The sequence below is a fragment of the Thermobia domestica genome, chromosome 6 (genome assembly GCF_964235325.1).
Source record: "Thermobia domestica chromosome 6, izTheDome1.hap1.1, whole genome shotgun sequence".
NCBI classification, from domain to species: domain Eukaryota; kingdom Metazoa; phylum Arthropoda; class Insecta; order Zygentoma; family Lepismatidae; genus Thermobia; species Thermobia domestica.
This window is the reverse complement of record NC_137459.1, coordinates 78,967,126-78,983,496: the sequence shown is the minus strand read 5'-3', so window position 1 is coordinate 78,983,496 and position 16,371 is coordinate 78,967,126.

Genomic DNA, 16,371 nt, shown 5'->3' with positions numbered 1-16,371 from the left:
TTGAGTTATTTCCTTTTACGTCTGCTCACTTGTCTTATCACTTTTATGTAAAAACTAAACATTATACCATCATATACCAATTGCACTTTGCATATCATTTTACTTGCACCAATAGTTTATCACTTTTCTTAGAATATGTTGTCACAAGTAGCATACTTGTTGCTTCCTTTTCCTTTTACTTAACCAAGGATTTCGTAATGAAATACGATTGTAATGAATCACGCAGAACTTTAAAAATAGGCTCTTGACAATAGCTGGAACATAACAGCTCAAATAAATATAGGTCGGAAACAGTTTTGTTAAAATCTTGGGGTAACCACAATTGTCGCACAGAAGCTCAATTAGCAATTAGCTGCGATTAAACCCAATGGTATCGATTGATTGATGATCAGATTAGCGTTAGTCTCAGCAGTGAGGCTCTACGAGATATAGACCTACAGCTTAACGTTGGATCCGAACCGCATGCGCTCCCGCCGGGAATCAAACCCAGGTTCCCCACGTCAAACCACTTAGCCACTATGGAACTCAAGAAATGGTATCGAATTCACAGAACAAACTTATCACAGAATTTTGACGGACTGATGCTAAAGCAATAATAGTGATTCGCAAACGACAGAACGAGTCTTGTCATTCTTTGTTTCTGTTATGCTCGTAAATCATTCACTTAGTTCATATTTAAACGTATTCTGTGTGTTTATTTCCTTCCTAGTATAATTATTCTTCCTTCTTATTATTGTGTAAACCAGTGATTGGTATAGTACGGCCCGCGGACCAGACGCTATCCCCTAAAAGTTTATCTCCAACCCGGTACATGATTCTTAGTGTGATAAATGTAAGAAGAAGAGTTAAGACAAATTAAATAATTCTGGATTTTTTTTTCTTTCTTCGGTTTTTGTCTTTAGCATGATGACCACAGATAAATTTACTTACTTATCCACTATATTGGAATGTTAACATCTGAAAGCCAGGCGCTAACTGCTGGTATTTTTTATAGCGAAGCGTAAAACTGACAATCATCGAAAATGTAACACTGTTGTTTTCAATAAATTATATTCGCCCAACTAAAGTTGTTTCTTCTTTTTTCCTGGTCGCGCGCTAAAAATGTTTGTCCTTAGAGACAAGCAATCCTAATAAATTTAATAAAACTATCATACATAAAACCAACATTTACGCTGGAAATTATCTGTCAAATTAAATTTCAAGAAAATAATTACTCTTAAAACGCATTTAGCACTAATAGCGCACAGAAGAAAGCAGAATATTGTAAAAAATATACGCAGAAAAGAAGATTGCTTTCTAAATATCATGACAATAGCTAATTGAAATTCATCTTTGTCGTGTTTTCCTTTTCGGATTGACAGCTTGTATTCAAATTATAAAATTTAACTTTGAACAATTTTGTTGAAATTTGTTTGTTACTGGCACGTTTTGTATGCAAATACCTTAGAATATCTACAAATACAGAGATAAACTTTGATTCTCTATTAAAAGGATTGTTTCACCTTGAATCATCTGACAATTATACAATATATGTCTGTAGACATCGTAAATGTTGACACTTTACAATTTTCATTTAAAATGCAACACTGAAGATGTAACAATTTTAAAGAAAAAATAGAACATGGAAAGATGATTTGACGTCTCATTGAGATTGCTCTTATAAATGCAACGGTTTAATTTTAGTGTCAATTATCTTTTTGCACATTAGTTTCCACCATTTCTGATACAATACAACTAATTATGTTAATTGAATTGAAATGCATGAAAAAAGTTAGAATTTACAGTGCAGAAAAGGTAGAGAAATTAAAACAACCAAAATATTAAAAAAAACACACAAAAAACGTTAAGATTTTCTTATTTAATCTACAAACACTGCAGAGGAGTTGATAGCTTACGCATTTTGTAAGTTGATAAATTAATAATAGATTAAACGAATACATTGCACCAGTAGAAGGCATTAAGCTAATATTTGTAATTGTGAAAATTAATAATGAAAGCAAAACTTTTCATATTGAATTTAAGCAAATCATTTTTATAAAATCTTCAACAGCTGTTACCGAAGGTTTACAATATCTTAATATCTTGTTCTTTCTCATATATAATTTGGAGAAATATTTTCTATAGAAAATTCCAAGATTTGACAAGAAATCCAGCTTCCTATTCCCATTACTCTTCTATACTTCCTGGTATATGTCGTCTGTCGAGAAGCATATATATAACTGCACATGAATATTGTCATAAAAATTCATCATTTTTATCGTTGGAAGTTTCAGCAGAATATTAATCTTTGATTCCCTCCTTCTGTATTGTCTCATATTGGGGGGTAGCTCCATAAAAACAATGACCTAATATTTCACACTCCCTTTCCTGGCTTATTGTTCGGTCTGTGAGGAAGCATGGTTGACCTCAGAAAGCGGGGAAACAAATGAAAGAGTTCTAGAGGAAGACGAGAGATTTACGAGCAACAGTTCGAGGAAAGGAAGAAATCCAAACAATCAAGAAAAAAAAAACTGGATTCTAGCAGAGACAACGAGCCTAGAATTACTTACTAAATTTTCTAACAAATAACCCGTACACTGAAGGCCAAGTGAAGCACTTTAACAACCGTAAGTTCGAAAATGGCATACCACCAAACTTTCCTTTATGGCAATTTCAAGAGCAAGCAAAAACAGGATGAGAATGAAAGGATTGGAAACTTCTGTAAGTGTAATCCTGAACATTGGTATTTTCGATAGAAAGAAACGGAAATTTCTTCCATTACGTGCTTTAGCACAAGAAAAGAGATAGAGAGAAGAAAATGGATCAAAATGCAAATCAAATTGCATAGCTTAATACTGAAAATAAAGATTTAAAAAGATATTCTTCAAAACAAAACATAGTAAAACCAATGGTTGGATTACATTCGCAGTTTCTACACAATCAATTTTGTTACAAGATGAATAAGTTGAATCAACTCAGGAAAAATAATAAATAAATAAATAAAATAGTTCATTATTCAATGTAATTTTTATGCATTAATTTCACATAATACTAACAGTTCTAAATATTACACAAACTAGTTGCCCCTCTCCAATCGTTGGTTCATCTGCAAATTGCCCGCAAACTAGAGACTTATCTTGGCAGTAAGATGGAACGGCGCAGCTAGCGACAAGTACTAGTACGACTGTGAACTATTGCGAATTAGCGTGACTGAGAGACTGACAAGTGAGTCATCTTGAGTTATATGTCTGTGTGGATGGGTGGGTGTGTTTGCCTAGATATGTATGCAACCAGTAACTCTACAAAGTTTTGAAGGTTGCATATTAGCGTTATTCATAGACTGATAATCTCGTCGCAAGAACAAGAAAGCTCTCCGTGGTGGTTTCGGCAATGTCCGAACACTCGTATCCCCTTACTAGTGACATTGTAAGTAAATGTGTATCCACCAACGTTGCCATAGTTTTGGGTCTCTGTTATACTCTGATTTATGACTTACACATGTGGGTTTAAGAGGTCACTTTTCTCTCTTTCTTTTTCCCCCTCGCCGTGGGTTTGGGATTCCGCTTTGCTCTCCCCCCCCCCCTCGTCAACGAAAGGTACATGCTCTATTTTGTGTTAATGCTAGTAAAAAAAAAAAAAAGATTTTTAAGTACACGACCAAATCAATATTTTAATATTTCAGAGTATACCATATTTTTATTGTCTGATCTATCTATAGCAAGAAATCATGTGTAATATTCACTATTTAATGCAAATGTCATAATTTATTCTTAAAAGTATGTATTAAAATACAAAATATACACCACTTTCAACTATTAAGAAGAATGAATTCTGTTATTATTTATTTTGTTTATTTCAACTTTGTTTCGATAAAATTAAGAATATTAATTAAATAATGAGTAAAATATTTGCTTTTTAATGAGTAAAACAAGAAACGGATTTTTGCAATCGATTTAGTGTTTCAAGAATACGTTTTAATCTCCTTCTTGAATTCGCATAGTTTGAAAGTTTTATTAACAGTAAAACGATAGTCGTTATGTCATCAAAATGTATATGCTAAGGTGGAGGAATAGGGTTTAAAATGTATGTCAAGAATAGGATATTTCGCGACATGTTAGGGAGATGAAACAGTATATAAACTCATTATTAAAAGTAAGTGAACACTTGCTCCAGCATTTTGTGAAATTCCACTTTAAGAGGAAAAATTCTATAATTATTTTCTCAATATGTAATAAGATACAGGCCACTCCACTAAATTTTCTCACTCCAATTTCTTAAAGTATATCATATTATGCTGCAGTTATTGCTTAAACATGAAATACGAGCGACATGTTTTGAGGAAATTTCATTCGAGGAAAATTACCTACATGAACTTTTTTTTATAAGAAGTGACTTTGCCTACACTTTTTATAAGAAGTGTACATACATGAACTTTTTTTTATAAGAGTCGGATTTCTTTCATGTCACTTTCATTAAAGGCGTATCCTAGGGGGAAAGGGTTCAAATATAGAATATGTCAAAAGCTGTTAAACAGTTTAAAATCATTTTTTGAAAATAGTACTTGGGTCGTCTAACCTTTTATAATTTAATTTCCATTTAAATACCTGTTCTAAATGCGAAAAAGGGTTCAAATATGATTCACATTTCAAATATTCTCCATAAATCTACTCTTCCCGTGAACGCCGGTTCTTCAGCCAGTTAATAAATAATTTTATGATTAGCGGTAATAAAAATAATAATTTAATGTTACAACGAAGGCAAGTTGTGTCATGTGTGGTTATCACATTGCTTTCTTGATTGTTGTTTTAGGCCAAGGTTCCCTCTTTCTTAATTCAATTATCTAAAGATGTAAATTAAAAACTGAAAATTCTGTGTTTGGTCGGGAATCAATCCGAAACAAAGCATATTAAATTAACTATAATAGTAAAACATTTCCTGGTGCTAAATTTCACATTACAATTGGAAAGTTTACAGAATTATGCGAGAAATCTTGACAGAATTGTCCACGATTTTCGTTTTCCTCTCAAACGAATTGTGAGATACTACCTTTTACTTATTATTTGTCAGCATACTTTCCAAATTTTTTCCCCATTTCTCATTATAATGTTAAAATTAATTCAAACTATACCTAGATCTCTATTAAATACGTAAATACCTCTCAGCAATAATAATAATATAATAGATGAGAATAGTTGTTCCGCTAATAACTAACCATAGTCATCCTGGGTAACTCGATCTATACCCCGTGGCCTATACATAACACTATCAAATAACGAAGAGAAAGAAGAAAATTTAATATTATGTCTATGTTCTTCCGGTGTCATGAGGAAAACTCAGTAAAAGAAAATTAATTTAGACGGCCTATGCTCTAGTGAAGAATTCTATAAAAATAATCGATGTAAAATATAGTGTAATTATGTAATAAAATAATTAAAAATAATGTAATTTAATAAAATGTAAAATATAATTGAAATACACTATTCGTAAATTTTTGATATCTTGTTGCCTTATGTATTATGTAAATGAGAAAGTTACTTCTTCATCATGTATTTCAGATATTGTTATTCGACTAGAATTGAAGAATTGAAGATACTTTTATATAGATTAAAATCTTTCTCGTGTTTTTTTTCAATAGATGCATTCATGGTTATCTTTTAAAAAAATGCCAAAATGTATTTCTTGCCTTCTTTGTTTATGTCATTCTTTCTATATAGAGAACAGGGAGATGAACAAACATTAACCAACTGGCCTGCACATATGGTTCGCTCCTTCTTAACGGAAGAAAAAGATATTCTGTTGAAGTGTCAAATAACAAAGCAACACGAAGGAATCGCAGCTTCCAGGCTACTTTTTTCTTCGCCAAAACCTTTAAAACATTCCATTCCTTACTCAAGTAACGGAGATCAGCTTTTACTCACCCCCTCCTATTTTAGCTGAGAGCTGTCATGGAGTTCGAATTTGTTGGCAACATCGGATTTCAGAAAAAATATCTGTTTCACTACCATGTAATGGGCGGAGAAGGGTAATAGGTCAATTTTCTGGACCTCACCCTAAGGCCGTCATGAAATTTCCAAAAGTCTATTTTATGTTTTATAGCAAGGATTTATCTTTAAAAAATTGTTTGTGAATTCATCGTTTTCCGTCCTCTTTTCAGAAATTACTACGATTTCAATAAGAACACGCATTTTTGAGTCTATATACTACTAACAAGTGTACAAGTATTTATGTCTCTTACATTTACAGTAATTACTGTACTATTACTGTAATTACTGTAATATTAATAAGATAATTTATGAATCTTAAGTTATGTGATAATGTAACCGATGACAACAATAGAGTATAATAATATAGTATGTTTTAAATATATATAGGGATGCGGAATTACAACTTAGATCCCATAGTATTTGAACGAGTTTTTATATATAACTACCGATATAGTTTTAAAGATCAACACAATATTATTAGAACAATATATTATCTTCCTAGGCCGATACACACCCTAAAGTTTTTTTTCTACTTTGTTTCTGGTATTAGTAAGATACTTGTTATAAGTATTTTTGTATTCCTCCTCATAGAAGCAAGCCGCCTGTGATGATAGTCAAATTTACATTGATTCTGGTTTGTTGGTACCCATCATGAGCACAATTTCCGAAATCCTACTGCTCTACTACAATTTTGTAAAGTACTGACCGTAAGTATTGTGGAAAATGAAGATAAAACAACGCTACAGTAACTCGCCTGTCGCAATTTTCGGTCGACTGCATGCACTAATAATCCATGATCACAGACAGTCACCGATCTGCAGCGCATCATGCATATTATCACGACTTTCATTGAACTTCTTGACCCGATTCTTCACCATTACCTCACAAATCACACTTGCTCCATGCATTTTACAGAATTGAACTTTTCATTGTTATATGGTAAACGCACGCGCTTTTGGCGCAAAAGAGCCGGATTATATCCCCAGTGGAAACACAGGTAAGTTCTGATCTCATGTTAAGGCCACATATAGGGCACTAAACTTCAAATCAACCAACACTCACTTGGCGATATTTGTCCGCTGCTGCGAAATTCTCTGCATTCAAGAAACGAAACATGGAGATCGTTTCGAACAATTTCGCATATTCTCAATAAGAACCAAACACATTTTAACTGCCATAACAGCTACATCTTACTTCCCAATGTATGAAGAAAGCCATTGCATATCTCAGAGTCGAAAACGGGGAGCCGACACTGTAATGTTTAGAAATGGTACCTTAAGGAAAAAAGAGACTACTGCCTCATACTAAATAAATTTTCAATTTTCTTTTACTTACTTACATGAAGGCTCAATACCGTTAAACCACACACACACACACACACACACACACACATATATATATATATATATATATATATATGTGTGTGTGTGTGTGTGTGTGTGTGTGTGTGTGTTTACAAGTTGAATCTTCTTTAAAGTGCTATCCACTACATGCAATGCACCAGTCTAAATGTATTTTCCACTTTTTGAACCGATCCTGAAACTCGTGTAAGCAGACGCATTTTTCCCACCGCCACATAGAATCGATTATGTTTGCACGACGTTCACGGTACCAGTCTATACTATAGAGTGCAGTGACGAATCTCCAGCAATGAGTATTGTCCAAGTATTTTCTGCCTTGCCAGACAACGCCGAAAGTGTAATTGGGGACACTGGTCAGTGCATAAGAACCCAAAATTCGTTAGCTTCCGTTCAGGATATGGCTGTACAACCAGAAGTGACAATAATGACAAGAAGTATGTTCTCTCGAATGTGAATGGATCTGCACTGTTAGTAATTTTATTGTTACTTAATACTCTTAAGTAATAAGTTAATACGTACTCTGCAAATGTGGGTAAGTCTGATACACGTTTCTTGGTGCTATATTTTTAATATTTCAGAACTAAAATATTGTGCCTCCAAGATTTATTTTTCTTGTATGGCAGCTAGTGTGCTAATCTGTGAAACAGAATAATACTTTTTCGTATCCCGACTCTTGGAAGCAGTAAAGTACTTAAAATTTCCTCAAGGGGAAAGTCCAAGCTTCAAGTTCATATAATTTCAGGTGCTGTTCATAGAGTTTTAAACCCCAAAACTCTCCTTTGTACACCCCAGTGCTTGAAACTATAAGCTCGGAATCACCAAGCCATGGTATTCAAGATCGTTGCCGAAGGTACAATATGCTCTAAATCATTCTGTTAATTCCCAGTGACGTACTCAAATGGGAGTCTCCTAGTTCTGGCCCTTTTCCAGCAAGGTATTTTGATGTGTTTAAAAAAATGACGCATGTCCTGAAATGATCTGGTTTCAGTTTATTAGTTGTAGATCAACACATTTAATTAGATACTACTCACACGAACTTTTGGTATCTGATTTCTTTCTTTTTTTCTCCAAGACCTGCTCTCATATAACGTTGGTGTTTAAAATAGGCGTTGCAATCGAATCTGAGTTTTCGAATAAAAGTGAATCGAAAGTCTCACATTATCATGAACAATCAATTTCCAAACACAGCGATCAAGTATGTCAACACTTCAAAGTGTCAACATTAAGGTTTCAATACAACTCTAAAGAGGCAGACAATTTTCGAGGAAGAAACGAGGCTAGAAACAGCCATAAAAGTAACATGTATTTTCTAAAAGGCCGATGTGTTAATACCATCGTTAAGTTTCTCATTTTCTCTGTGCAACAAGTCCATAAAACCATGAATAGGAAACATCAGATCAAAGAAAGAGACCATGCTGGCCCTTTTTTGTATCAAAAAATAAAATAAAACAAAGAAAAGCAAATGAAAACAAAAAGGTTTAACTTGACGCTGCTGACTTAATTTTCTTTGTTAGTAATTACCCGCGTGATTGACGGATGTAGTAGAATGCCAAAAACCCATCAAAGAGGCGCTGTCTACCCTCCACTCTTTAAACAACAAGTTTCCTGATTGTTTTCTTTAAAGCTGAGAGAATTCAAATAAAAAAAAGAGAGAAAAACTACATAGTGTCACACATAGAAAGAAACCAAACAATAAAGTATTCAAAATTAAACTTTTAACTGCTGGATCATTAAGGCATGTAAAACAAGTTTTGCAATTCGTCTCTAAATTAATTAATATACACATATTTTCTTCAAAAAGTATGCTAACTAATAATTATTACTTTTTATTATCGACAAAAAATGACAAAATCATCCTATTAATTCCGTTTCAATAAAAAATTACATTCCAGTAAAATTAAAATATTAATTGTCTTTAAAGTTCATAAAATGTTTTGCATAATCAGATTAATCCTGAAAAATTGTAAGTATTTCCATTTCCATAATAATTTTTTTCTGCACTCAAAATAAACTGATATGGACTATATATATGACTCATGTCGTGAACGGTTCCTGGAATTATGTGAAATGATTTGGAATTTATACTAAAAACTTATAAATTTTATCAAAAAAAATAAATAGAGAGACTGAAAAAAGAAGAGCTGATTAAATAATTAAAAAGACACACATTCAAGATGTACATTCACACGAGAAATGTATAAGTGAAGCAAACAAGAATAAAGACCTACTGGAGAATGAAGCTTTTTTTTTGTCTATTTTTCCTTCAGCTTCTTTTCAGATATGTTCCTTCACATGAATGTACTTTGAAAAGTTTTGCATTTTTTTTTAAGTGATACAAATATGAAATATCTTTGAAAGCCTTTGCTACGAGCATTCGAGCGAAGGCTTTCTTACATCCTTTTCTGATATTCAAGCCAATAGTGAAGAAATACGTCTAATATTCATTTATACCTGGCTCGAATTTAAAAGAAAGCTCTTAGACGTATGGGATTGCATAATGGAGCATATACTAAGCATATGCATTATAGTTACAGAAATAAGAGATAAGCTTGAATTAAATAAAATACTACGCATGTCTTCAATAGTGAATCATCAGAAACTTCAGATGAGATTAGATGACTTCACATCAGTCAATCATATATCACAGCAGACTAGTAAAAAAGAACTATCAGCGAGTATTTTGTTTTACTAGAACAGGTACCCCTCTGTCTGTTAGTGCGGTTGGGACTGGTAACTATGTTTTCCTACGTGTCTCATTTAAGAGTAGTTTACTGAGTGAAGTGCCTAGTAGTACAGATATTGAGAAGAATCGCAGATTAACAAAGGAACAACGTATTTTCGTGCTACAAGCTTGATTGAAACTCAAAAAAAAAAAAGCATATGTGGTGACAGTAGACTTCGGGAGGTTTCCTCCAGGTGTGGAATCACCACCACGTAAATCTATGAGAAGCCTAAACTAACGATTTGAAACTATAGGCTTCTGTATTATCTACAGTGAAGCGGACGACCATGAAGTGTGCGAAATAAAGGAAGCACTGAACTTGTCGCTTAGAGTTGTGTATCTAGCCCGAAGAAGTCTACCAGAAGGCACGTACATGACCTGAATATGATACTACCTCTTGAAGGAACATGTTAAAGGATTTAAAGATGAAACTTTCACATAATCGCATATTGAAGAAAGCGACTTTATCAGCAGTTTTCTTCTTAATAAAGACTTTAAAAAAAATCAATTCCTTATAACGTTGTTCGCATTCATTCGAAGTCCATCATATCATACTCATACTATTATAAACAAAAGTACTTTGGAAGTATATTGCTCCGTCTGTCTCATTACGTTACTATTGTAGAGGCCACCAAAAGTCGTGAATTTATGATACTGTAGTATCCTTAGTTTGCAACATTGCATAACAAGTGTGCTATTGTATTGTTTTTTTTCTTTCTTTTACATGTACCTGGTATATGTGAAATAAGTAACAACATACTGCCATTAAAAAAATACAACTGTATGTTGAGTTGGCAACACTGTTAATCTTTTGGTACCACAAAGTATGCCAAACAATTTTCCTGCCGATATTTGCGTGACACACCAATGTATCGCGACACAGTGGTTTAGAACTGCTGAACTTGATAAATACGTATTTCATTATACATGAATTGCTTTTATTTATTTATTTATTTTTGCTTCATACTTTCTTTAAAATTAGCATTTTTTTTTTCTATTTGTTTTTTCTCCATCTTCCTTTATTTCTATATGTATTGTAGTTAGTATGCGCTTTTGTGTGGAAAAAAGTTCTAATTTTGATTGCATACCCAAACCTTGATAAATGCCACAATCTCTGTAACGATGACTGGAGTTATCCGATCAATACTTAGCACTTAAGAAAGTTGATTCAAGATCCTGTCTCGTCTTCTGAAGGAAACAAAATGCTCAACTCTCTTTCCCATTACGAGATTGTGTCCATCCGCGTTACCGCCTCATTTATCAACGGATTCCATTATCGAAGGGAAAATTGCACCAATTTAAACGTCAATCCATTTTCATGCAAATTCCAAGCTTGAATCGTAAATAAGGTATACTAATTTTATACGAAATATTAATCTTAGTTCAAATTTACAGTTATTATTCCGTTCCATCCCAGTTGATATCTCATTAATCTTTAAAAAAAAAAATCTCATTTTCGGAAGGAAATGCTTAGTGTTTGACATTAAGAATCTCAGAAAAAAAAAAACAGAAAGAAGAAGGGTTCATACTTTGCATTCTCTCCTGATATATAACAAAATGGCAATCAAATTGTGTTATACGACCTATTTGCTGATCATTTTAATTCCGTTATCTTCTTTCATATCCACTTCTGCATATGAGTCCAGTGAGTCGATTACTCTCAACAGATAACGAACTTGAAAGTTTGGATGCAAGAACCAGGTAAGTCGGCCTGTAGATTTTTTTTTCGGAGCTGTCTGTTGCTTGCTCTAACTTATAGAAGGATGAACAGTGTGTGTAGGTACCTCCTTTGCATTATGACACTGAATATAATCATCGGGTCCACATGATTCTTACACACAGCGTAGAGTGACTTATTTTTTCTACTGAAACATGTGAAAATCTCAAATTAGCTAAAAAAAATGGACCTACCATTTCTTGCATCCAACCCTTCAATTAATAGATCTTGTGCGTACAAATACTTTTTTTTTGTTTAAACTACGTGTGATTAGAATTCTAACAAACTGAATTATATTCAATTTAGAAAATATTAATCCTGGAGTGATATGAAGATTTTCAAAATGATTGATTGTTGAATAAGCTCTAAAAGAGTATACTCATCGTTATGGGTGTAGCAAAGTAAGATACTACTAGCATGACAAAAATTAGATATTATTATTATTATTATTATTAGTAGTAGTAGTAGTAGTAGTAGTAGTAGCAATAAAATGTAAGTATTGGTAGTAGTACTTGTTTTTATCCTTTAAAAATATTCATTTTATGATATTTAAAATACCAAGAGATTCTGATGAATCCCATTTATTTTATAGCGACGCATTTAACGACGATTTGAGCCAATATGCTGAAAATATATCATCCACATAAAAAATATGAAAATGAAATGAAATCTTTAAGTTTTATGTCCCACGATTATGCCGGCTAGGCTAAAAAACACAGTGATGATGATAAATGAATGAAATGGTGGAATGAAGAAAGTGGGAGGAAACGAGGGAGTCTCGAGAAAACCCACGCACATATTGTTTCTCCATCACTAAACTCACTTGCCGTGAGCTGAGATGGAAGCAAGGACCTCTGCACCAGAGGTGGACGCTCTACCACTGAGCCACTGCGGTCCTCCATCCACATAAAAGTTGGATGGTTTGATGATAGTTCTCTTTTTGCTGCAACGCATCTTTGTAGATATTGGTTTTTATATTTTTAATGTTTATGTATTTATTTGAATGTTATTGTATTTTATTCGATTTTATTTGTATTTAAAATTGATTTTCATGTTAGCTCTCATCATTTTACGGTCATAAAATGCTATTTCTCATTCCTGTGATGATGGTTTGAACACCCTATATTTTGTAATACCTGATACCCTTGTAACGAAAGCAAATTTCCATGTTACAGATTGACCTATTTTCCTAATACTCTTTTTGCAATGAGAGAGAACTTTTTTTTTAAAAAAAAAAAAGATCTTTTATTATTTTTGCTCACAGCCAAGGTGTTTCGGGAGCAACATCATGCATGGATGACCACAGAAGTTATTATTCAGCAACTGATTGTATGTCCATATAAATAGCACGTGGGAGAGAAATTACACCAGAGCCTAAACAGAAATGGAAATTTGATATTCTCTCTGGACAGAAAGAGTTTCTCTCTGCATGATGTTCGTGGAATTTGTAGCGAACTCTGACTTTTTCCAAACTTGTTGTTATTATTTGTTTTCGTGCATTGAATACAGTATAAGTTATTTCAACACAGTTTCTAATTCGATTGTTAAATACATTTTCTGTTGTTTAAACGCTGCATGATGATATGTACTTAACCATGGATCGATATTTGCATGAGGATAACATGCTTGTAACCTTTTTAGTACTAAAATAAGACTTGTCCGGTTTGTTGAAATTGTAACCAGATTAGTTTATGGCTCCTAATTGAAGGATGCATATTTTAAACTGGTCATTTTCGTTCTTTTTTAGTTAGAACTTACAAACCAAATAAGGAACTGCTTTAATATTTTCAAATTTCAGTAGATTCGCATGGCATTTTTTTTTTCTACAGGCAGGATTTTTTTTAAAGATTAGAAGATTTTTTTGTCTATTACCAAATATACTCGAGACATTGTTATTAAAATGTAGATATCAGGTAGAGACAAATAATTCATTAAGTCTTACAGTTATTATTTCTCTAAAATTTATATATATATATATATATATATATATATATATATATATATATATATATATATATATATATATATATATATATATATATATATATATATAGGGTGGGCCATAAGTCCCTTACCACCCCTGTAACATCCGTGTTTTTGGAAAATAGTGAACAACAACCATGTAGTAACATAGGCCAAGAGGGAAGTCAGATTGTAATGGTGACCAAGATGGCGGCCATCTTGAAAACCGCCATCTTGAATTCACATCAAGATTTTTTTAAATAAGACCATGATCATGCGGCACATCATTTTAGGCTAGAATTGAAAGACAAACACAATGGTGAAATCGGTTTGTTGATATCGTAATGTGTTTAAAAGTTACAGGCATTTCAAATTGCTAATTTTACCGTACTGTTTCTGTTGTTGCAGGTGAATAATTATGCCGCTAATGACAGCAGAGAAGAAGGAGTTGATCAGGGCACGGGGAGGAAGGTGTGCAAGGGCTGTAGCAGCTGAATTCAATGTCGGCACCCAGATCAACATTCTGTGTCCCATGTTAGTGTCGCCCAACTCTTCCAGAAGTTCATGGATACTGGTTCCATAGCAGATAAACGCAGGTGTGGGAGACGCAATACCGAAACAAATGAAGTCACATCAGTAGCAGTGCTATCATCATTTGCTACATCACCACACCACAGTACCCGTCGTCTGTCCATGGAATGTGGTGTCAGCCGTACATCCATCAGACGTATCTTACAGAAAAGCAAGTGGCATCCGTACAAATTGCAACTTCAACATCATCTATCTGAAGATGGCCCTGATCGCCGTGTGGAATTTTGCGACTGGGCCCTTGCACAGTTGCAAACGGATCCCACAATCCACACACAAATTTTATTTTACGATGAAGCCAATTTTTATGTCACTGGGGAAGTGAATAAGCAAAACTGTCGCTATTGGTCCCCGACAAATCCTCAGTGGGTTGAGCCTTGCAAAATGGTAGGTACAGGCAAATTAATAGTGTGGTGTGGTCTATGGGGCACCAAATTAATTGGTCCATTCATCATTCCTGGTACCCTCACTGCTGAACGGTATTAGATATGTTGCGGGATCTCATACTCCCTTCCATATTGTCCGTTCCATTGGAAAGATATATTAATGCTCTATATATTCAATTAGGGATGTTATTCCAATATCTCACTCATTGTGGAGATACATAGCAAAAAAGAAAATATTAAGTTCAAAGCATCTTAGCTTTTAGTGCTTATGTTAAATTTTCCGAAAAACCGTTGGGTCTATCCAAAGCATGAATAAACAAAATCGTAAAGCACATCTTACAGATAAAACGGGAAAAAGAAACTCATTAATATCTTCATTCGTTTTGGAGATATGGCATTTTATGAAAAACGCTTATTTTCTATCTTCAGTAGATGGAGAGAGGGTATAAGGGGGAACTTCCGCTCGTATCAAGCGACCGGCGGTCTAGAAATGATCAGGATAGTGAACTTGATGATTTAGGACCACCGGTTGCTTTTACTTTCTCGGATTGATCCAACTCCTTATTTTGAAGACTTTCTAGATTCTGCCTCCCGACTACAAATCTAATTACAATCTTACAGTGGAATATTCGTCAAGCACAGGGTAAGCAAATGGTATTACAACTATGTGCTATTTTTCAACCTATGGTCGGTCTTGCTCTAAGAAGTCTGGTCATTTCATCATTTCGAACTACGCAACCCAGGTTATTGTCTACTACAGGAGGACCGACCGGATCATTAGGAGGCATCGGTCTGTGGAATCGACGAGGACTTTGTTATACTCTCCTCACTGGGATACCACCTCCTCCGTCTTCTCACACTCAATTACAAAATCTTTAAGTTTTACGTCCCACGATTATGCCGGTTAGGCTAAAGGAGACGGTGATGATGAGTAATGAATGAAATGGTGGAATGAAGAAAGTGGGAGGAAACGGGAGAACCCCGAGAAAACCCACGCACACGGTGTTTGTCCACCACAAAGTTCACTTGGCGGGGGCTGGGATCGAACCCGGGACCCCAAGCACCAGAGGTGAACGCTCTACCACTGAGCCACCGCGGCCGCCACTCAATTACAAGGAGTACGTTGCAGATATATCAATTTTGTCAACGTTTATTCACCTCCATAATCTAATACTCCATCCGTTTACTAGACCCTTTCGTTTCACCACTTCCCACACTCCACTGTCATCGAAGGGGGACCCTAACACGAAGAGCCCGTTGTGGGGCAATGTGGGGACATGGCTGGCACGGACCTGATTACGGCTCTACGCCAATGCACTTACCTGCTAGCCAACAACGGTACTACAACTAGGCTGCCTTCACTTCAGACCAGACCAAGTGCTCCTGATATCACCCTTCTCAGTCCTGAGTTGTATATCCAGCATACCTGGCAGGTTCATGACTTATGGAAGTGACCACTTTCACGTTCTATTGACTTTCCACTCATCAAGATTAGCCTGTTTAGCATTTGACTTAGAGCAATTGCTCCTTCATTCTATTCCTATGAATAAAACTGTATAACTCTTGAACCACCCGACCCATCTCGATCAAACTTTAAACATAGTTAAGGTTCGGACCTGGAACGATTTTGCCATTTCACTTTTACGGTACAACATAGGGGAGGGGGAGGGAG